The 26046-nt window shown below is 44.0% G+C and overlaps 1 long non-coding RNA gene across 1 annotated transcript in view; it reads left to right on the forward strand.

The window, feature by feature from the left end:
• The window catches only part of LOC122791819, a 623348-nt gene that overhangs the window by 430148 nt on the left and 167154 nt on the right, over positions 1–26046 (forward strand). Inside the window, exon 3 of the long non-coding RNA XR_006363202.1 lies at positions 11369–11408. This is a non-coding gene — a long non-coding RNA (uncharacterized LOC122791819). The remainder of the gene's footprint in view (positions 1–11368; positions 11409–26046) is intronic.

Below are 26046 nucleotides of genomic sequence, written 5' to 3' on the forward strand. Positions count from 1 at the left end.
AGGACATAGTACAGTTTTGTACCTACCATAAATGTAGATGTCTGATAGGTATGCATCTGCAGTCAGGGTTACCCTCCCTCCTTCCCCTCTGTGGTATTTCTTGGGTTCTTCTCCCTCTTACAGCTAGCTGGGGTTATCTATTATGGTGTATTTGTTTTATATTACTGTGCATGTTTGGAATTTTTTGCATTTCTCCAAATTTAGCCTTCCTTAGAGGGCACCTGGCATCTGGGGCAAGAAAAATTGAGGAAGATGGCGTCGGCTGACGCTTTTATACCCCAGGCGCTCTGACGTCGGGGAAAGGGTTACATCAGCCGACGCCGGACCCAGACTTTGGAATCCGGCCGACCGAAGGGCTGCCCTGAGGCAGGACAACCCATATGTAAGGACTGCAGATGCATACCTATCGGACATCTACATTTATGGTAGGTACAAAACTGTACTTTTCTCTACAAGTGCCTCTCTGAAGATCCAGCAATGCTCTTCATAGCTTCAGATTAGTCTTCCCAGTTATCCCCTTCTGCCACGCTTCTTCCATCTGATAGAGAGCAAGATTCTTGAGAGACTGGATAAAAACATATGTACTACTTCCACTTTAGCAATCAGAGCTATTAATTACCAGATACATTTGTCCAGGTACTCCTTAGCCTTGCTTTCTCAAGCCTTTCAGGCCTGGTCTTCCTTGCCAGATTCAGAGATTAAAATATAGGCTATGTCTCTTCTGGCAGCTTCTTCTCAGGTGACTAGGCATTACATTAAGTGCAGCTATATGATGCTGTTGAGGCAACATCTAGAGCTTCTGCTTCTGCCTCTGTACTTACGAGGCATCATGGCTGAGATTTCAGTCATTACCTGATGACATTAAGGCCAAGTTACTAGATGCTCCTTTGGGCAAGACTGCTGTTTTGGTTCAGTGGCTGCAGAGCTATTTAAGGCCCTACAAGAGAAGGGAAATTAACTCCAAGACCTTAAAACATCTCTTTGTTTCTCCACTTCCTAAATTTTATAGGAATTTTCCTGTCAAAACATCTTTTAGGTTCATAGGTTCATACTAGGCTATCTGCCCTAGGGCATTTATAAGCCTAGCCAGAGTGTGTTTGGCTTTCGCCACCCATTTTAAATTAATTTTGCTATGCCCTTTTTCGAGGTTAGTATACTGTGCCTCTGTCTAACAGTGACACAGAAGTGATACCCGGGGTAAACCTACGATCTCCCATCCACTCATCAAGATTCCTCTTGAAGAGAGTCAGTGAGGGACTCTGCCTAACCTGGACTGGGATTTTATTCCAGAGTGAAGGGAGCCTCTGGGTTATGAATCTGTCCCTCCAGCATGTCCTATTTATTTCAGTGCTGAGGTTCAAGTCTCTTGAGCGCGTAGCTCGATGGGATTTGGATTTTCTGAGGTGCAGCATGTCCATTAATTCTGGGTTGGACATGGCTTTATACGTCAGGCACAGATCGCCTCTGAGCAGGCGGTATGCCACTGAGTAGAGCTGGAGTTTCTTTAACCGGGCAGCATATGGCATCTGTTTGAGCCCTTTGATCCTCTTGGTGAGGTACTTTTGGGGTCTTTCCAGTTGCTGCAGATGTCTGGTAAGGTACATCCCAAAAGGGGCATTGTACTCAATTATGGGCCTGATGAGGGATGAGTAAAGAGGCACGATGACCTCCCCTAATCTAGATGTGGATCCCTTCATGATTAGGTGGGCTATATAAAATGTTTGTCTAACCACTTTGGCCACGTGGTTGTCAAATGAGAGATTGCTATCAACGTGGGTCCCCAGGCCTAATTACTTCTTCTGTACTTAATGGATTACCACCTATGTGGTAATTTCTGGGCACTTTGTTTTTGCCAAAGGGGATGATTATACACTTTTTGGCGTTTAGCTTGAGGCCATGGCTCTGGCACCAGTTGTCTGTTTCTATGAGACCCTTTTGGAGGATGCTTGTGTCGGCTGGAGAGTCGATTATGGCACCCAGTTTGCAGTCATCTGCGAACTTGGACAGCCACAGTCCTTCCGTGTTGGCCTGTACCTCCGAGAAATATATACCGAACAAGAGAGGTCCCAGGACTGAGCCTTGTGGGACGCCACTTGTAACTGGTTTGGAGTCTGACATGGCTCCAACAATTCTAACCATGTGAGTTCTGTCCTTGAGCCAGTTTGCAACCCATCTAGTGACATAGGGGTTTATATTTAAGCTGGTGAGCTTATCTATAATGCTTGAGTGGGGTATTGTATCGAAGGCTTTTGCGAGGTCCAGGTAGGCTGTGTGGACCACCTTCCCCTCGTCAATGGCCTTGGTGACTGTTTCAAAGAAATCGACCAGGTTTAAGAGGCAGGATCTGCCCTTAACAAAGCCGAACTGGGTAGGATCCAGTGTCTGTAAGTCCCCAATATCTTTATTTATGAGGTCCATAATGATCCTTTCCATAGCTTTGCAGACCAAGCTAGCCAGGCTTATGGGGCGATAGTTTCCAGGATCCGTTGAGGAACCACCTTTGTGGAGAGGGACCACTGTTGCTGTACGCCACTCTTTGGGTACATATCCTGTAGTAAGGCTGAGATTGAACAGTAGTTTTATGTTTGGGTTTAGCTCTTGGAGTTCATGTAGGACGCAGCCCGGGACACCGTCTGGTCCCATTGATGCTGTGTTTTTTGCTTTGGAGAGGGCGGCTCTTAACTGAGCATCTGAGATGTCAGGGGGGCAGCACTCTGCTGAGATAGATATTTGCCCTTTTGGTGGGGGGGGGGGGGTTTGCGCTGAACCTGTCAGCTAGGATGTTGGCAATGTCTGTGGGTTCGATGTATTTTTTGTCATTTTGGGCTAATTCTGAGCATATCTGGGAATTCCCACCCAGGTTCCTTACATAACTAAAGAAAGCCTTGTGATTATCCTTAGTGTCCTGTGCAATTTTTCTCTCGAAGCTGGCCTTAGATGATTTTATGAGTGCTCGTAGTTTTTTGCTAATACTGAACAGAGATGCCTTCCCTTTTTGGGATTTTGCTCTGTCATGTAGTAGCTTCCTCCTTCTATTGTATAGTTTGTTTATGGCTGGGGTCCACCAGACAGGACATCTGCCCTTGGAGGATTAGGTCTTGGTTTTATTTGGGATTGCATGATCCATGCATTTCTGAAGTTGTTCATAGAATGCGTTTATAAAGGATTCTGCAGTCTGGGCCGTATTTTCCACAGGCTCGGGGGCTCTGAAGGATTCCACCTCTGTTTTGAGAAGTGTGAAATTTGTTGAGAGAAGTTTTTCACTGTGGTTTCTGGACAGGGGGATGGGATCGGGATGTGAATATCCAATGAGATTAATGTATCGTCTGATCTTACCAGTGAGGGATACACTTCTAGTCTGGAGCATAGAGTCCCCATGTTGGTGATGATCAGGTCCAGTATGTTTTCCCCTCTTGTGGGAGTGGTGACAAGTTGTTCCATTGCATTTGAGTTTATAAATTCTAGGAACCTTTGGGCTAGGGTGTTGGAGCTAGAGTAATGCTCCCAGTCTGTTTGGGTAGTTGAAGTCGCCCAGTATAATGGTGTTTGGAGAGACCTTCATATTTTCCATTGTTCTCAGGAAGGCCGAGTGGGGTTCCTGGGTTTGGGAGGGTGGTCTGTAGCAGGCTATAATCTGGAAGGCAGTTTTACCCACTGTTAGTTGCACATGGATAGTCTCTGATGCTTCGTGCTGTGCCACCAACCTGGAGGTGTGGGCATCTTTGACAAATATTGATACTCCCCCTCCTTTTGTGGTTCGGTCCAAGTTTTGGGGCCGAAAAGCATGGTATGAGGTATAACCTGGTAGTGCTGGGGTGCTCTCGGAAGCCTTGAACCAGGTTTCTGTTACTACACAGATATCGATGTTCTCCATGCTAAGGAGAGTTTCGAGTGCGTGCATCTTGAGGTTTAGACTTCTGGCGTTGAGTAGCATTACTCTTAATTTCTTATCCCTTATGATACATATGGAGGTGGGTTTGTCTTTTGAGCCTTGCCTAAGAAAGGCACTATGGGGGAAGCAAGAGCCTTTGCCAATATCCGAAAGCCCAGGGGTGACAGGTGCAAGCCGTCCCTAGCGAAGCATCGTGGCTTGTCGAGCATGTCATCCCAGGCTGACAGGCATTGGATCCCCTTTGAATGACACCAATACTTAAGCCAATTGTTGAAATTGATCATCTTGTCTTCATATTGTGGCATTATTCTTGGTGAGGGTAAGATGCTACTCAAGGTCAGGGTCTTACCGGCCTGGGCTACATGCTCAAAGAGCTCCTGTATATGTCTCTTCATGTAGTCCAGGGAGGTACGTCTCAGGTCATTCACACCAGCATGGACAATGACCGAGTCATATTTGTATTTTCCTTGGAGTGACCTGAGTGCTTGTGTTATGTGGCGGATCCTAGCACCCGGCAGGCAGCTCACCGTGACCTTCTCCTTGTTCAGCCTGGTGAGCGGGACATCAGTGTGCCTGATGATAGTCACCTATTACAAGTGTATCAGGTGTGTTGTTTAGCCTTAAGGGCTGTGACTGTTCGGTACACTGGCTTTGTGAGCTATGTGTTGCACGTGTTTTGTTTTGGGGTAGCGGTTGCTTGGGTGTCTGCTTTGGAGGTCTCTGCTGCTTAGGCAGATTTTTATTTAGAGCCTCCGAGTATGTTTTTGTGTGTTTATGTGTTTGGTTTGCTGTCGTGGTAGGTCTATGTGAGACTGGAATTGTAGTGAGTGTGGTTTCCTTCTCCTCCTGACTGCTTACGCCAGTACTAAGTTGAGAGAGCTTAGCCTCCAGTTTGGCTATATGGTTGCATCTCTCACATGTGTTGGAATTTGTTGGGAGGAGGAGAGGGTTGTCTGTGTACATGAGGCAGTTGTAACATTGCCTCAAGATTCCCAGATTCACCAGCTGGACCGGAGAGGAGACTTGACAACTGACCTTTGGACATGTTAGAATAGTATTGGGAATTCCTTTATAATTGAAAAAAAGGGCCAATGGGGAACAAGGTACTCAAGGGGAGTTTGTGAGGGTGTAGTGCTTTTAATTTTTTAGTGCTGACTTATATAATTGCTTTAGTGAGCAAGTGCCAGGTAACTTAAATGCAATGTGTTACAGGTAACTTAAATGCAAAAACGACAAACAGTAACTTTCTTTCAAGTGAAACAAGGAAATAAGTACAGTAAGCAGTGCAGATATCACCAGGGATCCACGAGCATTCAGTTGCTTCTTCTGCTTCTAGACCTAATAAGTCTTCTAGACGAACCCCTCAGTCAAAATCATCTTCAGGTCCCTCTTCTCAGCAGTCCTTTTAGCACAGAACCAGGTCTCTGCGACTACAGAGAGTTTCTTCCAAGTCATCCTTTCTTTTTCTTTTCCAGCCAGGACAGGGATCACTCAGGATGCCTAAGTTTTGTCCATTATCCAAAAAAGGTTACTTCATGTCTTTGAAGACTCTCCCTCCTTTCTTGGGTATTCCGCAGCCCCCCTCCAGTAAGACGTAGCTTTCTCCAGACCTCCTTTCTCTACTGAGGTCTTGGGGCACCAAACAGTCTGTTCCTTGGGTCAGAGAGGCAAGCAGTTTTACTAAAGAATGTTTCTGGTTCCAAAAAAAGATGGTCCTTAGAGATGAATTTCTAGATCTTTCACACTTCAACACATTCCTGCAGGTTCCTTCTTTTTGAATTCTGTTCCTGCAGATACTTTTCTTTCTCATTTCACTTCAGGCCTTCATGGCTTCCTTGGATCTCGAAGATGCCTACTTGCATATCCTCATCCATCCTTTTTCGAGAACATGTTTACATTTCTCGGTGGGTTCTTTGCACTTTCAATTTTCTGCCTTGCCGTTTGATCTTTCCACTGCCCCAAGGATGTTCACAAACTGCCAGTCTCCGGCCTTTGCTTTTCTGAGGGTCCAGGGTATTCAGGTTTATCCCTACCTGAGTGACTACCTTTTCCTTGCAGATGACTCCAGTCTATTATATCTTAACCTAGAGAAGAACATTCATCTCCTTCAAAACCGAGGCTTCACCATCAGTTTCAAAAAAATAGTTTGACCCAACTCAGGATCACATTTTCTTGGGCTGCAGGTTCAATACGAACCTGATGGTGGTCTTTCTACCAACAGAGAAGGCTCAATTTTTCATTCACTTCTAAGAGACGCGCCTAACTCTTCCAGCTATCTCAGCCAGGGAGTTCCTGAGACTCCTAGGTTTCATGGCCTGCACAGTTCCCATGCTGCCCTTTGCAAAACTCCACATGGGAAAGTTTCAGTGGTTTCTAAAGACTACTTGGTGTCAGCATGCTCATCCACTAGATGCCATGATTCCACTTCTTCATTGTCTGAAATCAGTTCTTTTGGTGGATTCAGCAGTTTTCTTTGAATCCAGGTGTTACTGTTCTTCTGCCCCAGCCTTCTCAACTACTCTTCACAGATGCTTCAGACATGGGCTGTGGGATGACTTTTGCATCCAGGAAAATTCAGGGTCTATGGTCTCCATCTCAGATGAAAGAGCACATCAGCATCAGGGAAATGAGAGATCTGCTCATAGCTTTGCAAGTTTTTCACCCAATTTTTCAACCAGGTCCTTTGGAAATCCTTACAGACAACACCACTGTTTTTTGATACATAAATGGGGGAGGGGGTACCATATCATAGGTTCATAGGTTGGTACTAGGCTATCAGCCCTAGGGCCTATACAAGCCTAGCCATAACAATTCCCTGGCTATTTCTTCCCACATTATTTACTTTCCTGGACCCCTGTCTAGCAGGGCGACTGACGTGATCCCTGGGGTGAATTTCCTTTCTCCCATCCAATCATCAAGGTTCCTCTTGAAGAGGTCCAAAGAGGCACTCTGCTTGACATGTATGGGCAATCTATTCCAGAGTCTGGGGAGTCTCTGGGTCAGGAACCTATCCCTCCAGCATGTTTTGTTTATTTTGATGACAAGGTTTAGATCCCTGGAGCGTGTAGCTCTGAGGGATTGGGATTTCTTTAAGTGTAGCATGTCCAACAGCTCTGGGTTTGACATGGCCTTGTATGTTAAGCAGAGATCGCCTCTGAGTAGATGATATGCACAGAGTATAGCTGGAGTTTTTAAGGCGGTCAGCGTAGGGCATCTGCTTTAGGCCTGTGATTCTTTTAGTGAGGTATTTCTGAGGCCTTTCCAGTTGTTGCAGATGTCTTGAGAGGTACATACCAAATGGGGCGTTGTATTCTATAATGGGTCTAATGAGGGATGAGTACAGTGGGACAATGACCTCCTTTTTTCTGGATGAAAAGCCCTTCGTGATGAGGTGTGCCACATAGAAGGATTTCCTGATTGTTGTGGCGATGTGGTTATCGAAGGTGAGACCACTGTCCACCTGTGTCCCTAAGTCTCTTATCACACTTGCTGTGTTTAGTGTACTGCCACCTATATGGTAATTCATGGATACATGTTTTTTCCCAAAGGGGATAACAATACATTTCTTGGCATTGAGCTTGAGCCCATGGCTCTGGCACCAAGCATCTGTTTCTGTAAGGCCCTTTTGTAGAGTATCCACATCATTTGGGGATTCAATAATGGCTCCCAGTTTGCAGTCATCTGTAAACTTGGTTAGCCAGAGTCCCTTAGTGTTGACCTGTACTTCAGAGAAGTAGATGCCAAACAAGAGCGGCCCCAGGACTGAACCCTGAGGTACTCCACTTGTCACTTGTCTGGAGCTGGATTTGGAGTCGGCTACTTTTACAGTGTGGGTTCTATCAGTAAGCCATTTAGCAACCCATTGGGTGACATAGGGATTAATGCCCAACTTAGTAAGTTTATCTATGATTCCAGAGTGGGTGATGGTGTCAAAGGCCTTGGCAAGGTCTAGATAGGCTGTGTGGACCACCTTACCCTTGTCCATGGCTCTGGAGACTGATTCAAAGAAGTCAATCAGGTTCAGGAGACAAGATCGGCCCTTCACAAACCCAAACTGGGTGGGGTCCAGTGTTTGAAGGTTGCCAATGTCTTTGTTTATAAGTTCCATGATAATACGCTCCATGGCCTTGCAGATAAGGCTTGTCAGACTGATGGGACGGTAGTTTCCGGGATCCAAGGTGGATCCCCCCTTGTGGATTGGGATAACTGTAGCTCTGCGCCACTCAGTGGGCACGAAACCTGAGGTGAGGCTATGATTAAACATGACACTTAGGTGAGGTGCCAGTTCATATTGTAGTTCATGTAGTACACAGCCCGGGATGTCATCTGGTCCCATGGATGCTGGCTTACCTTCTATTCAGGCTGGCAATGAAGGCATGGGGAGCTAGCCATTCAGTACAAAGTCACTATTCTTGCTGTTTATGTACCATCTGCTCAAAATGTTGTGGCAGACGCAGGACTGTGACACAATCCCATGAATAGATGCTTCACAGCAATGTGTTCTTGGACCTGATTCATCAGTGGGCTACTCCACATCTGGATCTAATTGGTTCCCCTCAGAACAGACAAGTTCCTCTCTTTTGTGTCAGGACCCTGCATCCTCTGGCTTGGATGGTGGACACCCTTCCCGTCTCACGTAAGGGGATGTTAATTTATCCATTCCCTCCCTTCCCCCTCATACAGAAAGTTATGCTGAAGATTCAGCAAGACAAACTAAAAATCTTGCTGGTGACTGCCTTTTAGCCAAGACAGCATTGGTTCCCCCTTCTTCTGCAGTAAGCCAAGGGCCATCACCACAAGTTGCCTCACCAGATGAATCTCCTCACACAGGACAAGGGATCCTTACTTCATCCACATCTGTCAAAATTACAACTGGCCCCTGTGGGTGATCAACATCTGACCCTTTTCAGGCACCTTTATTGTCAGGATGTGCTTGGGTTTTTGCAGGAGGCCAGGAACCCAATACAAGAAAATCTTATATTTCCAAATGGAGATGATTTTTCTGTCTGGTGTCTTAAAAGAAATCTAGATCCATTTACTGTGGACATTCTTGTTGTGCTTTCCTGCTTGTGTAAGCTTTTAAAAAGTGGATTATCATATTACTCTATGAAATTCCACTGTTCTGCTCGCCTGCCATAGTCACCTTCTTTAGGTTCCAAATTGGAAGTCGAGCTTTTTCCTTAAAGGCGTCCTTCATATTAAGCCCCCAACAAAACCAGTCCCCCCCCCCTCCTTTGGGACCTTAATTATGTTCTGGAAAAGCTGGCTCTGCAGGTTCTGCTTCACTGAAGTTTTGCAACTGGAAAACTGTGCACCTGGTTGCCTTGACTTCTGCTAGGAGGATGTCAGAGTTACAGGCTTTGACATCTCGCACCTTTGTGGTTTTCCACAAGGACAAGAATTTCCATGCAAATGAATCCCTCTTTTGTGCCTAAGGTTGTGAATGACTTTTTTAATCTAGCCAACTGCCTACATTTTTTTCCCCTCAGTCCTCCAGTGAAAGAATTTTGCATACGTTAGATGTACACAGGCAACGTGGATTTTACTTGGACAAGACTAAAGCCATTAGGAAGTCACATCAGCTTTGTGTCCTTTCATCCCAGGGCTCTGGGTTTACCTGTTCCTAAACAGACAGACTGTTTCTTCCTGGGTTTCTAAAGCTATTGCCTTTTGCTATGCTTTCCATTGTAAATCTTTAGCTACATCTGTCAGAACACATTCAACTAGATCTGTGGCTTCTTCAGGTGCTTTCTTTAAGGGTTCGGATACCATCTGCATTTTGGAGGCTGCTTCTTGGTCTTCTCAGCACACTTTTACTAAACATTACAAGATGGACTCTATGGCTTTCTGGAGTTGTCGTCTTTGCAACCTTCTTCTGTTCCTTCCTCCTACCTAGGTTCTATTTAAGGTATGGCACTCTCCATATGTAAAGAATACTGCAACATTGAATAGAAGGACTTTGAGTAGTTGTGAAATCTTAACATAAATGTCCTCTTCTATGTTGCAGTATTCTGTCCCTCCCACTGTCTCCCTGCATCTCTTCTCTTCCCTGGATGACTTATTGTTTTCCTTAGGACACCTGTTCCTCATGGGGCATTCTAATTCTGAGGAGGGTATGTGCGGGGACGTCCTTTTATGGCTGACGTCAAAGCAGATGTGTGACATCCCATGTACTGGCAGTAGCTTGAAGCTTTTGTATACTGGCCGGACGTTTGGTCGTAGGGCGGAATGCAAGGAGATCTATGGTTATGGTAAGATTTTACAGAACTATTCTTTTTCTGGTGGTAGTACATTGGCAGAAAGGCTTTCACAGCTTTAGGCCTTGTATACTAAGACTTCCTTCACTATTTTCCATAAAGTTAAGGGTGTTCATCTGGACCAGTTTTTCCTTTATGCCTAAAATGGCCACAGAGGCGACCATTAATCAATCCGTATAAATGACCGCAATCTCACCATAGACCTCATACCATATTTTGCTGATTTACCCCCAATATTATTCTAGAACCCCTTGTACCAAATCTATGACTACCTCATCAGCCTTTTTTCTAGAGCTTATTTTATTAATATCTGTTCTAAGGTCACTTGCTTGACGTTTCATACCCAGGTGACACATTACAATTAGGGCATTTTCTCCAGAGGCAGTCCTTTCTTTGGTTTGACAGTGCTCCTGCATCCCCCTTCTCCGAATCTATGGCTTCCTCATCTATCTTTCTCCCAGAGCTTCTTTTTATAACTCTACTACAGTCACTTATTTTATAAATCATACACTTGTGACGCATTACAAGCTGGGCATTGTCTCCTTCCTTTAGTTTAACAGTGCATATCCCTTCTTTAAGAACCTCCCAAGAACTACATAGCTGGCGACTCTAACCCATTAATGAGGAAGAATGAAAAGGACAAAATCAGATTTAGGAGTAATGTACTTACCATAACTTGACATCTGTGTTGTCCATTTTCATTCGTCCTCACCTTCCCTCCCAGCCATCCCCCTGCCTTATTTCTAGAAGGGTATTGGATGATGTAGGAAACTTTTTAGTTCCAGGTTTGAATACTTGACTGTGTCCTGTCCCTGTAAATCAGTAGACAGTATAGGCAGGAAACTCTATCTGAGGAGTTAGTGATAGTGTGCTGCATTGTGGAAGAGGGAGGAGCTCGAGACTAGGATCCAAAGTCCTGAAAATGTGTCTGAGTCAGATCCATGACCCATCAGTGAGGAAGAATGAAAATGGACAACACAGATGCCAAGTTATGGTAAGTACATAATTCCTAAATAAATTCAAATAGCATCAGGTGTTAAAAGCAGTGTAAAATGTCATCATTGTAACATTTATATGTAGGCAGTTTTCATATCAGTTTTATTTTAAATTTGAAAAGCAGGGTACAGCAGTTCTCATTTTCAACCATTTTAATTTGTCCATTTATTTGGTTTCAAAAATATTGTCATGCTGATTTTGCTTTTGATTTTTTCCTGTTTAGGTGTAATTTGTCTCACTTTTAAACATTCATGCATTTTTAGGTAAGGCATCTATCTCATCTGACTGTTTTCATTTTTTTTCATCTTAATATAACTTAATGTTTTATGTAGCCTTTTTTATTTAAAATAAGTTATTATATTTAGGGTGGTTTAAATTGACTCTTGCTGTAGTGTGATTTGAATCTGTGGCTGCAACTTTATTTTGCAAATGTCTGCATTTTCATGCCCATGTTTCTTGTGCTGTGAGATGAGATGGTTACAAGAGGTGTTTTTTTTTTTTTTTGTTTTTTTAACTCAGTCTTTGACACCTTCTTCATAGAACTTAATAAACTACTTTGTTCTGTTGATAAAATACTCATCAGTATTTTTTGTAAAATGTACTTTGCTAATGTGTTAGTAAATATTTGGTGTGTTTTCCTTTCAGCAGCAGTACAGGTGTTGCTAGAATTGTTTGGGTGAAATGCCTTTTTGTCGTCATATCATTTATCTCCACTAAAAGAATACAGATAGAAGAATTCTTCTCTGTTCAGTTCTTTACAGATGTGTATAATTGCTCCAGCATAGCTTTCACTTGAGGCTCATCTTGTATTTGCAGCTCCTTTCTGCTTTACCATCGCTTTTCTGTTAATGTGCAGCATTAAAACTTAGCTGTAAATGTGCAATCCTCCATTCCCACAAGCAGGTGCATCCCATGGCTCTCCCTACTGCATTTAAGTCATACTTATGGCAGTCTTACCCCCTCAGTTTCTACTCGTAACCCATCTTCACTTTTTGCCTTTCCTTTTTCATTTGTATTCTGTTTTATTGTCCGTGATTATGTGGAAGCTGATCTGTGTAGTTGTAAAGTAGCTGTCCAGAATCTCTTCTGCCAAAGTAGAAATGCCTAAAGGACATATAAGGACATATTTTATTAGCTGATGGAAGTTGGAGGTTGAAAGAAATTGAGAACAGTAGCTTTCTTTGAGATGTGGTATTAAGGGAATAATTAGTTTACATTTGGTATAGTGGTTCAGGGGGCTGATTTTGTCCCTCTTCCTTCAAGCATGATTTTTTTTTTGTCATTCTACTGTATATCTATTATGAAATGGGCTTCCTTATCAACCAGCAGGACTGAAATCAAAGTCTTTTCATTCAAGTTAACATATTTAACTTCCCCAGGCAACAAGACCCTTCCCTTTATTGGTGATGCTTTGCCATCTGGTTTGCTGTCCAGAGCACTTTTCCTTATTGAAAAGATCAAGCCTCAGGAAATATCACAGGTTATCAGTCATTTCATTCTTGTATTTTGACAGAATTTTTCATAGTTTATTTCTTTGTGGGCATTTTTGTTACTGGTTGAAGAAACAGGTCAGGCTGTTTCATTTTTTCTGATTTTTAGTGGGCCCATCATCTTTCAGTGCTGCATTTCTTCACTCTTTAGCTGTGATTTGGCTCTGATGCTGTTTGATATTTACTTGTTTACTTTCAGTTCATTTTCTTATTACTAGGTCTTCCTCTGCCATGTACAAGAAGTGTAGAATTTTCTTTTTGCTGGTTTAGAAATTAGAGCCTTTCTTTTTCTCTTTTTCGATAGACATGTTTACTATTACTGCTTGCTCTTTTATTATTGTTGGTACTGTACTTTGCGATGGTTAATGGAGCATTTAAATAGTGTACTAATGTGTTCATAATGTCTGCAGAATTCTCCCACTAGACAGGCAGACATTGAGATTTGTTGGGGAGGGAGACATTTCAAGGAACATTGGGTGGTTTTAAAATCTTTCAACCTTCAGATTTGATGTAGAATAAGTTATTGCATGATTTCAATCACAACTGTGTGTGTGTGTGTGTAATATATATATATATATATATATATATATATATATATATATATATATATATATATATATATATATATATATAAAAATACATAAAAAGAGTGCTATATTTATAGAAGGAGAGAGTGGAAAGAAAGAGCACAGAAGAGACACTGCTAAAGATCTCTCATCTGCTACTTTACATAAAAAGCCTTTGATAGAGGATTACTGTACCTGTCTTTTGCTAGAATTTGAGTGACTAGTAACATTTTCTGCTCTCATCCTGTTAGATTTTTTAGGCAGGATAGTGTCTCTTTCCTTGATACTGAGGTTATTTTAGTGCAAACCATTGTCTGCTTGATTTGTCAAGTCCTATAGAAGGTTTGCATTTGCTTTTTTAATTTCTCCAAATATTCTGGGTTTCTAATACCATGATGGGGAATCGACCCCATTCCTAAGTCAAAGTATAATTAAAGTTCATGAAATTAGTATTGTTTCAGTCTTTGATGTCAGCCAAAAGTGCTCTTTGCAGCACCTACGATGTGCCCAGTAATGACGACTCCTGCATTTCATACGGAGTTGCATGGATTGGTAACATATCCAAGTACGATTGTAGATTCTTTTATATAAGACCCATTGCTCCTACTACTATTGGTACTGTCTGAGTATCTTTCTTCTGCCTGCAGATCCTGATACTTTATGACTTGGTCTCTCTCTGTACGCAAGACACTGTAGTCACTGGGTGTGGCAGATTCAATGATCAATGCTACTTTTGTCTTCTTTTCGTGGACCACTATATCTTTTTTTCTGGCATCTTATCTTTTGAACTGTTGGTATGTGATGTAAACTTCATCATTTTCTATTATGCTTTGTGGCTCATGTTTCCAGTGTTTTTTAGCCACTTCGATATCATAATGCTTGCACAATCACCAGTGCAACAATCTTGCCACATTATTATGTCTTTCAGTATACAGTCCTCCTGCCATTAGTATGCCGTAACCGGGAACAAGGTGTGCAACTGTTTCCAATTTGGTTTTAGAAAACTTACATTTGTCTGTTTCTCCAACATGTTCAGTGGACTTTGTAAACCAACGTGTATGTAGCCCACCGTCTTGGCCTTCCAATATTAACCTTTCATCTTTTGGTTTGAATTTGCCTCTCCTTAACCATTCCTGCTTTCGTTCCTGATCAACATGAGGTTCTTCCAGAAGTTTTCTATACTTGCAACTATATTCATGCTTTATCTGCATTTCTTGCCTTCTCATCTGGTCCTTCACCTTATATTCTTTCTTTTGTTGTTTGGTACATTCAGTTGCTGCCTGATTTTTATCTACTTCTGGTTTAATTTCCACTCCTGCTTGATGTCTATATGCTTCTGCTAAATTAAGCATAGAAGTCATCTTAGATTTATTCTCCTCGTGTTTCAAGACTTTCACTACATTTGGGTCTTTTGAGGTCAGCAGATGTGTGGAGTCCCACAATTGCAGATGTATACATGTAATCAATTTCAAGGAGGCCCATCCCTCCTTCGGAATGGGGAATATATAATCTTGGTATACACTGATTTTTATAAATAATTTGGGGAGTATGGAGCATCATTGTTTTCCTAACCAATCAATCTGTCCAACACGTTTTGGGGCCAGTCAATCACTCCAAAACTATAAGTTAGGACAGAAAGAGCAAATTGGTTTATAGCTTGGATTTTGTTCCTAGATGTCAATGATGTTTTCAGAATTAATTTAAGACTTCTGAAGTATTGCTTACTAAGTTTTATTTGCGTTTGTTCATGTTTTATTGTTGATCCTTCATCAATTCCCAAATATTTATGCACACCTTGCTCAAGTTCTTTTATATCACATTCTTGTCCCAAACTGAATTTTTCCTGGTGCTGCAGTTTTCCTGCTTTAAAGGTTGCTTTTGCACATTTAGCACCAAATGACGTTCTTATATCATCTGAAAAAGTTTTGACAATTTGCAGCTGTGCTTTCAATTCCTCATCTGATGAGCTATACAATTTTAAATCATCAACAAAGAGAAGATAAGTCTTTACACTGTTGTTTTTTAGGAAACAAATTGTAGCCGTGGCCTAAGCTGTTAAGTAAATAGCTTAATGGCAAGGCAGAATAGCAAGGATGACAGAGTCACCCTGGAATATCTCCCTTTGAATTTTTATCCCTGGGTAAAAATCTGTCCTTTATCATGGTTTAATTGCAAAGTGGTCTGCCACTATTTCATGGTCACTGTAATGTAGTCAATCAGTGTAGGGTGTATCTTATACATTTTTAAGCACTCTCTTATCCATGAATGTGGGATACTATCAAATGCTTTTTTATAGTCATTTCATGCCATACTTAGATTCTTCCCCTTTTTACAGTTCTCCACTATGACTTTAACAACAAATGATCCTTTGTTCCATATGCCTTTCTTTTATTGCCCTTTTATTCTACTGCCATAATTGAGTATCTGAAGTAGTTAACTTCATTTGATCAGCAGCCTGTGGGTATCTGATCCGACCTGGATCCGAGTTGGCAGCTTTCCAATCTAAAGATCCGAGCTCCACCCCCTTACCCATAATATCCTGCTACCTCCTTCCAGTCCCCAGATCTCGTTTGCCACGGCTTTAACAAGCACGAGTTACGAGCTCCTGGCCGTTAGTGAGTATTGGGTAAACTCTTGACCTTTTGCAAAATTTTGAGAGTTGTGTTTGTTTAAACCCATTAGCCTAGCTTAGTTTTAGTATATTCCCCCTTCCCCTTATTCTTGTGTGTAAGTGTGGTTGTGTTCTGGTATGGCCGAAGGCCCTAAGGCCATTTTCTCCAAGTGCTCTGAGTGTGGCCATAAGCTCTCCCCAGCCGATGGCCACACTCAATGTGTTCTTTGCCTGGGGGTAGCGCATTCGTAATCGGGCTGCCATATTTGCGCAGCCTTTAACCCCCGGGCTCTGAGGGATAGGAGGAACAAGCTGATCCTGGCGGGTCTTATACCCGTGGATTCTGCTTCTTCTTCCTCTCTCAGTGGCTCCAGCTGTGGCTGTTCAGCCAGCTGTGCTATCTCCCCTGGCTGGGACTCAACCTCCCACCATTTCCCAGGGAGAGAAGAACTCCAAGAGAAAAGAGGAGAGAGAGAGAAGAGGGGGAGAAAGAGAGAGGGATGGAGAGAAACATAGGAGCCACAAGCGGCGGGCCGACTCAGCCCCTTCGGCCCCGCCGGCTAAACAGCTCTCTTCTCCTCTGAAGATTCCCGGGTCCTCCCCCTCTCGGCTCAGTTCTCCACGTTTCTCACCAGAGCCGTGGAGGAGCCCTGGCCATCTTCTAGGTCGTCGCGGCGGCCTCTTCTAGGTCGACACGAAGCCTCTCAGATGCTAACATGGACCGGATGATGCGTCACTTTCTCCAAGCCCAGATGCAGATGGGAGTGCTCCTGACTCCCCCCCCCCCCCCCCCAGCTCAGCTGCAATTTTTGCCCCCATAGCTCCTTTTCTGATCCATTATCAGGTTTCGGAGCCGTCGGATCCGAGTAGTCTCGGAGTCAGGGAGTCGGCGCTGATAGTTGCTACTTCGATGCTGGCCATGCCCTCGAATTTGTCTGATCCCCTTTCGGATCCGAGCTCTTGGGGCAGAGAGACGTGCGTCGGATCCAAGGGGGTAAGTGTGTCTTCGGCTCCATTGTGGTCGGAGCACACTTCCCTTTTGGGTTCAGTCGCTTCGGCTCCGACGCCGATCCCAATGTCTGATCCGAGGGTGTTACTCACGGATCCCAGAGAGAGCAGTTCACCTTCAGCGTTCGACGTGGTGGAGAGGGTTCTCTCGAGAGGTTTGAGACCCCCTGCTCGTGCTACGGATCCAGCCACCATTCCCTCGCAGATGGGCTTATCTTCCATCATCCGGCCCCAGGGACAGCCTGCGTCGATGCCCCAGCAAGTTCCACTGGAGGAACATGACCCTGTTGGTGAGCCCTCCTCTGACCGTCCTGCTGAGGAGGTCCCTCACAAATGCAAGTGTAAGAGGAGGCACTTAAACCCCCCAGAGTCCCTCACGGAAGACACCGATTTAGAGGAAGGGGAAGGTTCCCCCAGGTTACCCCCCGAGGATGTCTCCTTTGGAGACATTATGGAAATGCTACGCATAAAAGGGGGGTGGTTAGCCCAAAAGCCTTCCTCAGATGAGTCTGTGTTTTTGGAGCCGTTTGACGCAGGCCCATCCACCTCTTGGGTGTCCCCTCCGGCAGACCCCCCTGGTAAACCTCATTACTACCAGGGAGTGGAAGGAGCCCGGACACTGTAGAGCCAATCCCCAGGAGACCAGAAAGATCCTTAGTCCCCCTGTGGATAGGACAGCATGTAGTAAAGGTTCCCCGGTAGATGCCATGGTGGTGGTGGCTGCTACCAAGAAGGAACTGGCACAGGATAGTTCCTTGGTCCATCCTCCTGAGAGGGAGTCTTGGACGATGGATCGTATCGGAAAGCGGATGTTGCTTCGGCTACCTTTTCCATAAGGGCACTGAATTACTTGGCCCATGTGATTAGGCTTCAGTGGGATCAGGTGAAGGAATACGCTGAGTCTACCCCCGAGTCCACATCGGCTGAGGACAAACGGACCTTCTCAACTCGCATGGCCACTCTAAAATGTGTATCGAACACGTCTATGCGGCTATTCTCCCATGCCACGGAGGGGGCCGCTAGAGCCAGCGGATCAGGCATCTCCTCATGCCTGGCTCCGACTTTGCGGAACCCTTCAAGGTGTCCTTCGCGAACACTCCCTTCGGTTCTACCCTGTTTGGCAAGACCATCCACGATACATTGGTCCAGAGCGAGAAAGACGGGAAGATGCTCTCTGCTGTCGGAATCCGCTTCTCGGCTCCTCAAAGGTCCTTTTCCAGGAACCAGAGAGGACAGAAGAAGATGTGGTTCCGGAAGTCTCAGCAGTCCCGTTACACTCTGTCCTTCAGAGGCAGAGGGGAACAAGGTGGATGCCGGCCCAGAGGCAGAGGGAGGCTGAAGAATTTTGGGTCGCGGGAATCCTTTTCCGATCGACCCACGCAGCAGCCCTGAGGGGTTGCCCGACTGCTCCTCTCTGGAGGCAGTCGGGGGGCGTTTTTCGGAGCACCCGGCATAATGGGAGTCCATCACGACAAATCGCTGGGTGCTTCGAATAATATCCAGAGGCTACTCTATTCCCTTAATAAATCTTCCTCCTCAATCGAGGCGCCTCCCCGATGTTCCACCCAGTCAGAGGGAGGCTGCAGCTTTAGAAATAAAGAAGCTGCTAGAAAAAAGAGCCATCCAACATGCCCCCCCCAGACCAGTCCGGGTTAGGCAATTATTCCAGGTTCTTTTTGGTGCCAAAAAAGACTGGGGACTTGAGATTAATTCTCAACCTTTCTACAATGAAACCTCTTCATTGCCAAGGAGAAATTCTGGATGGTCACTCTTCAATCCATTCTCCCCCTACTGCAAGAGAACGACTGGATGTGCTCCATAGACCTCAAGGATGTGCACTACCACATTCACATGGACAGGTGATCCAGAAGGTTTCTCCGCTTTCTGTTGGGGGCCAATTTTTACCAGTTCAGGGTCCTACCATTCCGCCTCACCACATCCCCCAGGGTGTTCACCAAGGTCATGGCAGTTGTAGCGGCCCACCTGAGGCTTCAGGGAATACAGGTTTTTCCTTACCTGGACAAACTGGCTCCTTGCCGCCTCTACCAGGCATCTACTCTGCTCAGCCAGGGATTGCTTCCTGCTCTTAGCCTCCCAGTTGGCGATCAATATAAATTACAAGAAATCATCCTTTCAACCAGTTCAAGTCCTGGACTTCATAGGGGCCAGAATAGACACGCTTCAGACCAAGGCCTTCTTGATGTCGGACAGACTTCGCAGCTTAACCCTTCACGTTCTAGCACTCCTTCAATCTCCAGCCCCATCAGCGGAGTTAGTCCTGAGAGCCTTAGGGTCCATGGCAGCAGCAGTCAGCCTTTTGCCCGTAGCTCGCTTGCGCATGAGGGTCCTTCAGTGGACCTTCTGGGTCCAGTGGTCCATCCTCAACACCTGTTGGACTCTCCGATCGCCCTCAGCAGAGTTTGCAGAAATTCCCTCATATGGTGGCTCCAATCTCGAGAGCTTCGGGAAGGACGACCGGTCATAATGCCACAACCCCAAGCCACGGTAACCACGGACGCTTCTCGCCTTGGGTGAGGGGGGGGCATTGCATGGGCAGAACTGTCCAAGGTACGTGGACTCAGACAGAGACCGTTCTGCATATCAGTGTTCAGGAGATGAGAGCGGTGCTTCTAGCGTTGCAAGCTCTTCATGCCTTCCTCCCTCCAGAGACTATTGCAGTTCAGACAGACAACATGTCAGTGGTCTGGTACATCAACAAACAGGGGGGGACCAGGTCTTACCCTCTTTGCCGAGAGGCCATGAGAGTTTGGGATTGGGCGATATCCACCAACCATTTTCTGTTTGCAACGCACATTCCGGGTCGGTCCAACATCCTAGCGGACAAGCTGAGTCGAACTATCCTCTCGCCTTACGAGTGGTCTCTGAACCCCTTAGTAGCGAAACAAATCTTCCGCAAGTGGGGTCAGCCTTGCCGCAATCTCTTCGCATCGCCTTCAAACGCAAAGTGCAGCGAGTTTTTTGCTCTAATCCCCCCCCCCCCCCCGGGGCGGGGGGCCCTAGAGATGCTCTAGTTCATGCTTGGCCATCCGGTCTTCTTTATTCTTATCCTCCTCTTCCATTAATGACAAAATTTTTTCAGAAAGCTCATCGGTTGGGTAACAAGATTATCCTCATAGCCCCATTCTGGCCTCGTCAAACCTGGTTCCCGTATCTACGGTCTCACCTTATAGCTCCTCTTTGCATCTTAGATCCCATCCCGGATCTGATTTCTCATCCTTCGGGATTAGAAACTCCGAATCTGGACGATTTCAAGCTCTCAGCTTGGTTGATCCAGTTCCATTAGTTGCCAGGACTCCCGTTACCTCATCTGCAGTTAGATCCATCCTGGTAGCGGTGCATAAGCCTTCTACCAGGAAGGTTTACAACAGCAAATGGAAACGGTTTTCCATTTGGGCCTTGCATAGGAATTTGGATCCTTTCACTGCTCCCATTCCAGCAGTACTTGATTTCCTATCTCATATTTTTCAGCAAGGGGCCAGTTCTTCTACTGTAAAGGTTCAAATGGCTGACATTTCCCATTTTCAAATTGGAGACCATCTTAGTCCTTTAGCTTCCACTAAGATTTGTAAGACCTTCTTGAAAGGCACCTTTCTTTTGAGACCTCCTATTAGGAACGCTGTTCCCCCATGGGACCTAACTTTGGTCCTTCAGGCTCTAACTGGACCACCCTTTGAACCTGCAGCTTTTGTTGATTTAAAATTCTTATGTTGGAAAACTGCTTTCTTAATAGCTATTACTTCAGCTAGAAGTGTGTCAGAGCTCCAGGCCCTTTGTACTAAACCCCCATATCTTGTTTTCCATAAGGACAGAGTCTCTGTCAGGACTAACCCTTCCTTCTTACAGAAAGTGGCTTCCGAGGCGAACATCAATCAGTCCATTAATCTACCAGTTTTCTTCCTTATCAGAATAAAGGGGAATACAAACTTCATTTGTTAGATGTTCATAGACAATTGCGCTTTTACCTGCACAGAACAGCTGCCTTTCGCAAGTCAGAGCAGCTCTTTGTTTCCTTTGCAAAGCCCTTCTTGGGTAAGCCAGTGTTGAAGGTGACTCTAGCTAGATGGAGTTCTCACTGCATTTGCTCACATACAAGATATCTGGTCTGCCAGAGCTCTTAGGGTTTCATGCTTATTCTACCCGTTCTATGGCTACTTCTGCTGCGTTCTGGTCAAGAGTTCCCTTGGATGACATTTGTTCTGCGGCTACTTGGGCTTCTTCTCATACCTTTATCTCTCATTACAAATTGGATTTAATATCCAGAGGAAGGGCAGCTTTTGGCTCTGCAGTGCTCCGGAATATACTTCCTTGAGGACCTCCCAAGTTTTTGGTAGCTGGGGACTCTGTCCCACAGGTTGCTGATCAAATGAAGTTAACTACTTCAGATGAAGAAGTTATGTACTCACCATAATGTTCCATCCGAGTAGGTAACTTAATTTGTCCGCAACCGCCCCCCCCTTCCCCCTAACCTGATTCTTTGGTTATCTGAATCCTAGAATGATTTCAGCTTTTGGTATTCATTAGGTTAGGATGTTTCAGGTTGTTGTTTTGTCTTCGTGAAATTGTATAATTGGGCAAATGTGATCTGAGGACTGGAAGGAGGTAGCAGGGTATTATGGGTAAGGGGAGGAGCTTGGAGCTTTGATCTTTAGCTTGGAAACCTGCCGGCTCGGATCCAGGTCGGATCCGATACCCACAGGTTTCTGACAGATTGTTACCTACTCAGATGGAACGTTATGGTGAGTACATAACTTCTTTTTTCTTCTAGATGACTATAAACTCTGTCGGCATCAATTCCCATGCATAGTTTATACATCATTGGAAGGCAAGTTATTGGTCTATAATTTTTAGGGTAGCTTGCAGGTTCACTCTTAAGTACGAGCATTGTTTTTCCTGATAACCAGGTTGGTGTCTGTTCGGGGTGTGCATGTAAATAGTTTTTACTCATGGCTAGTTCTTCGTGCAAAGATGTTAATACTTTAAGCCAAAAGTTAGGTACTGCATCTGGACCTGGGGTTTTCCAGTTAGAGGCTTTCCTTAACTTTGTTTCAATCTTTCTGGCTGTTACTTCATCCCATTTCATATCCTGTACCTTTAACCCTCTTATTTGTTCTTTTACTTCTTCTATCCATTTAGCATCTTTATGTTCCACAGGATCTTTTGAGGTACTTCTCCAAAATGTGTCTTCTACTTTTTTTTTTTGGCGGTCTTTCAATTTCTTTTACCTTGTTTCCCAATTCTCTATTAAATTTTTTGGTTCATCAATAAATTGCTTATTCTGTACTTTTCCTTTATATTTATCTTTATGTCTTCTAAGTTTTTCTGCCTGTGCTGAAATTTTTAGTTTATTTGCGATAGTGCATGATAGATCCTGGTCTATTCTAATACTGTGCATTGCTTTTATCACATCTATTTTTCTTAGTATTTTTGTTGATTTGTTCCTTCTTCTATAGTCTTCTAACAGTGACACTTCTTGTCTTAACTGCTTTATAGTTTTCTCTGTTTGATATTTCCATGAAGGTATTTGATTTCTCCCCTTCCTTCCTCTCACTACCCTGTGTTCTTGTGGTAAAACTTTATCAGTTATTAATTTAGCAGCACAGTAATATATCCTGTTTACTTCTGTTATATCACACGAATCTCTATAGACGGTCCTAATTCTGTGTTCATTTGTTTTATCAGACTTCCAACTTTTGGGGTTTTATTGACCTTCTGCAGTCTATTTCTCTCAGTGATCTTAATATATCTTATCTATGTCTATTAAATCAAGCAACTCTTCTCTCAATTAATTTTCTTCCAAACTGAGGGCACATGGCTTGTTTTCTGTTTCTTGTGGGCATTCTATAGAAAGGTCTATAGCATATTCCTGTGGCACCTTCTCTTCAATTTTATCCTGTGCCATCTGTTGCTCTCATATTAGAAGTCACTGGCTTATCACTCATCAACATTAACTGCATCAGAATTTCCACAGCCTTCCCTTGCTGTCTAGCTTCAAGTGAACGTTTATACTGGGTTCCTGTGGAAGGCTCCATATCTTCATATGGCACCTGACCAGTTGCTTCACCTTCAGATGATTTGATACAGAATACTTTATTGCATGATTTCAGTCACAACTGTATGTGTGTGTGCGCTATGTTTATAGAATGAGAGTGGAAAGCGCAGAAGAGAGACTGCTAAAGATCTCTCGTCCGCTACTTTACATAAAAAGTCTATGATAGAGGATTACTTTACCTGTCTTTTGCTAGAATTTGAGTGACTAGTAACATTTTCTGCTCTCATCCTGTTAGATTTTTTTAGGCAGGATAGTGTCTCTTTCTTTGATATTTTGAATCAGGAGGTTCTTTCAGTGCAGACCTTTATCTGCTTGATCTGTCAAGTCCTTTAGAAGCTATGCATTTGCTCATTGTAAGTTGTAAGATGACGAAGGCCTTTCTGGAGGTTCAGCAAGAAATGTTTCTTGCCTTTTCCTCTTCTGGTACCAGGGTAGGTAAACACACTTCTTACCTGCCTTCTTTCTATGTTTATGTTTATCCTTCTAACCACCCCCCTTATCAGCATGAAATCTGATGAGTGTGGTTACACATCTGGTATCTGCAGCTGTGGCCTCACTGAGTCCACAACCTTTAGGGATCAGTACATTCACTGACACCACAGTCTGTCAATGGCTGTGGTGCCACTGCTGCCAGGAGTTTGTGGCCCCAAGCTTTGGATCTAGCCTGTCAAGGTAGTTTTGGCACGAGCATTCTTAGGTTCATTGCTAATTTCTGCTTGTTTGACTTTGACTTTCTGCATTGGACTTGGGATCAGCAGGTCCTGCAGCCCCATTTGTCAAGTGGTTAAGCTGTCGGGATCAGGCTCACTGCTGGCATATAAGTGCTTTGACATTAAACAGTCTGGGTCCATGCATTTGTCTCCAAAAGCAGAGCTGGCATTGCTGGCAACAGCTGATATGCCACTCATGTTAATCATGGTTTTGACCAGATACATTTTTTTTCTGTGCTTTGGCCATCCATCCTTTTCATCAACAGGAATGAGGGGCTTTTAAGGTATTAACCTGACACATATTGATGAGTATTGACATCTCTATTTTTGGACCATTTCTGTCTGAATTCTGATAGAAAGCATAGGAGCAAGAGGAGACATGTAGAGTCCCCACAGTCTCTCACTTCCAAATAGTGACAGTGGGAGATGGCAGTGATTTTCCACAGTCACCCATGACCCAAGTTGGAGGAAGTCCTTGATATGATGAAGCAGAGAGGAAGATTGCTCTAGAAGCCATGTCTTCTGAAAAGATGCTGCAAAGAAGACATTTGACATCTCTTCCAGCAGTTGTCTTGAGTGTGTGAGCCCCTTTCAACAAGTTGATACATCAGCATTGTAGCGCTTCTTCCAAGGAGGACCAGATAAGATCCTCCAGTCACCTAAGGGTTGTACTTGCTGAGTGGAAACTCCTGTGGTTGATTTTGTTGTGGCTGATCTTAAGAAAACACCTACTCCACAGAGTCCTGCATCCATTCTCTAGATACGAGGTTTTATTTTGTGGAAAGGTTTGGAAAGCATGTTTATGTAGTATTGCCTGCATTCATATTAAGTGGGGTAAACTATTAGCTGTGTAAGGTATATTTCCACTGGGAGTCATCTGATGAGAGATGTCTCACTTGTTGGAATTGCCTGACAAATAGTTAAGTCTAAGCTTCTGCAATAGATGGCAGTCATGTCCTCTGTCTTAAATCTTACCGTGGAGCTTCCACATAATTCATGGTGCAACTAGTGCATAAGTGCTACCATGCCATCATACTTGGCTGTGCCTCATATAATTTGCAGAGTATTCTAAAGATATCTTTCTCTAATGTGCCCCTTGGTAGGTCATTTATTTTTGAACCAAATGTTAAGAAGAAACTACAGAATATAGAGGAAAAGGGCAAGATATTGATGAAATGTCAAACTTCTCAGTACCCTCTTTTCAGTGGATCACATTAGTTATGATGCCAGTGTAGCTGTTGGAAACAAGGAATCTGAAATTTGGTAATAACCATTAATGTGGCCATGAACATTTTCGGAGTGGAAGCTGGTTTAGAAACAGCCCACAACAGTAGGAGTTCCTTTTCCTTCAGTCAAGAGATAGCAATCTATTCCCTGTTGGCTTGCATTATTGGTTTCGTCTGGAAGCAGTGAGAGCCACCTGCCTTTCCAGATAAATGAATGACTGTCCAAGTAGGGTGAGTTGATGTGGACACTAATATCCAGAGGCTACACAATTGCTTCCCATGTTCCTGTCATGCCCCACTTTCTCCCATTGCCAGATATTACACCCTGGCAGAGTTAGAGATATAAATCTTATCAGCAGAAGAGCCAACCAAAGTTCAGTACCAATAAGAAAGGATTTTGCTTATTACACCAGATTCTTTAGCTTCAGAAGATGCAAAAGATCTCTGACTAATAGTAGATCAAAGTGGCCTAAACAGGTATATCCCTAAACAGTCTTTCTTAGATGATCACTGTACCATCAGTCCTTTGTCTGCGAGGAGTTTAGATGTACTGTTTGGACTTTTCAAGTTCCTGTCTGTAAATAAAGGCCACCTAGAAGTTCAGGAAGTTTATATGCTTCCAGGTAGGAGACGGCCATTACCAGTTCTGGATGCTTTCATTTGGTTCTCACCTTCGCTTCCAAGGTTTTTACCCAATGTATTTCCACTGTCACATTGAACCAGAGGCTGCAAGGGATTTCCATAAATGAACTACTGACTGTTAGCTGTACTAGCTTACACTAGCTGCAGCTTGGAAGAGCTTACTGAACCTTTTCCAGTCTTTGGAAATACCAGTGAACACAACATAAGTCCCAAATGGATCCCTCACAAATGCTATTATTCAAAAATGTGCATTACAGTTATCCCGTAAAGCACATTTCCCTTTAGACAAGATTCTTCCTATGCAAACTTGTCCCAGTTTTTTTTTCCTTAATTCTCACTGTATATCAGCAGCTCTGTCTTAGTGCATTGAACAATGGTGTAACCAGTGCTCACATGATTTCTTACTCAAGATGTGTATGAGGCTCCTCCAGTAACTGCTGAAAGTACAGTGGTCTTGGTTAACACATGCCATGCCTGAACAGATCTCCAAAACATGCAAGCTCTGTTTGCAGTGGTAGTTCCATGCTCTGATAGAAGCTTATTGTAGTAATCCATTTCCAGATTCCCATCCCAATAGT

Source organism: Protopterus annectens, chromosome 17.part0 (assembly GCF_019279795.1).
Source record: "Protopterus annectens isolate FY-2018-M chromosome 17.part0, PAN1.0, whole genome shotgun sequence".
In the NCBI taxonomy this organism is placed as follows: Eukaryota; Metazoa; Chordata; order Ceratodontiformes; family Protopteridae; genus Protopterus; species Protopterus annectens.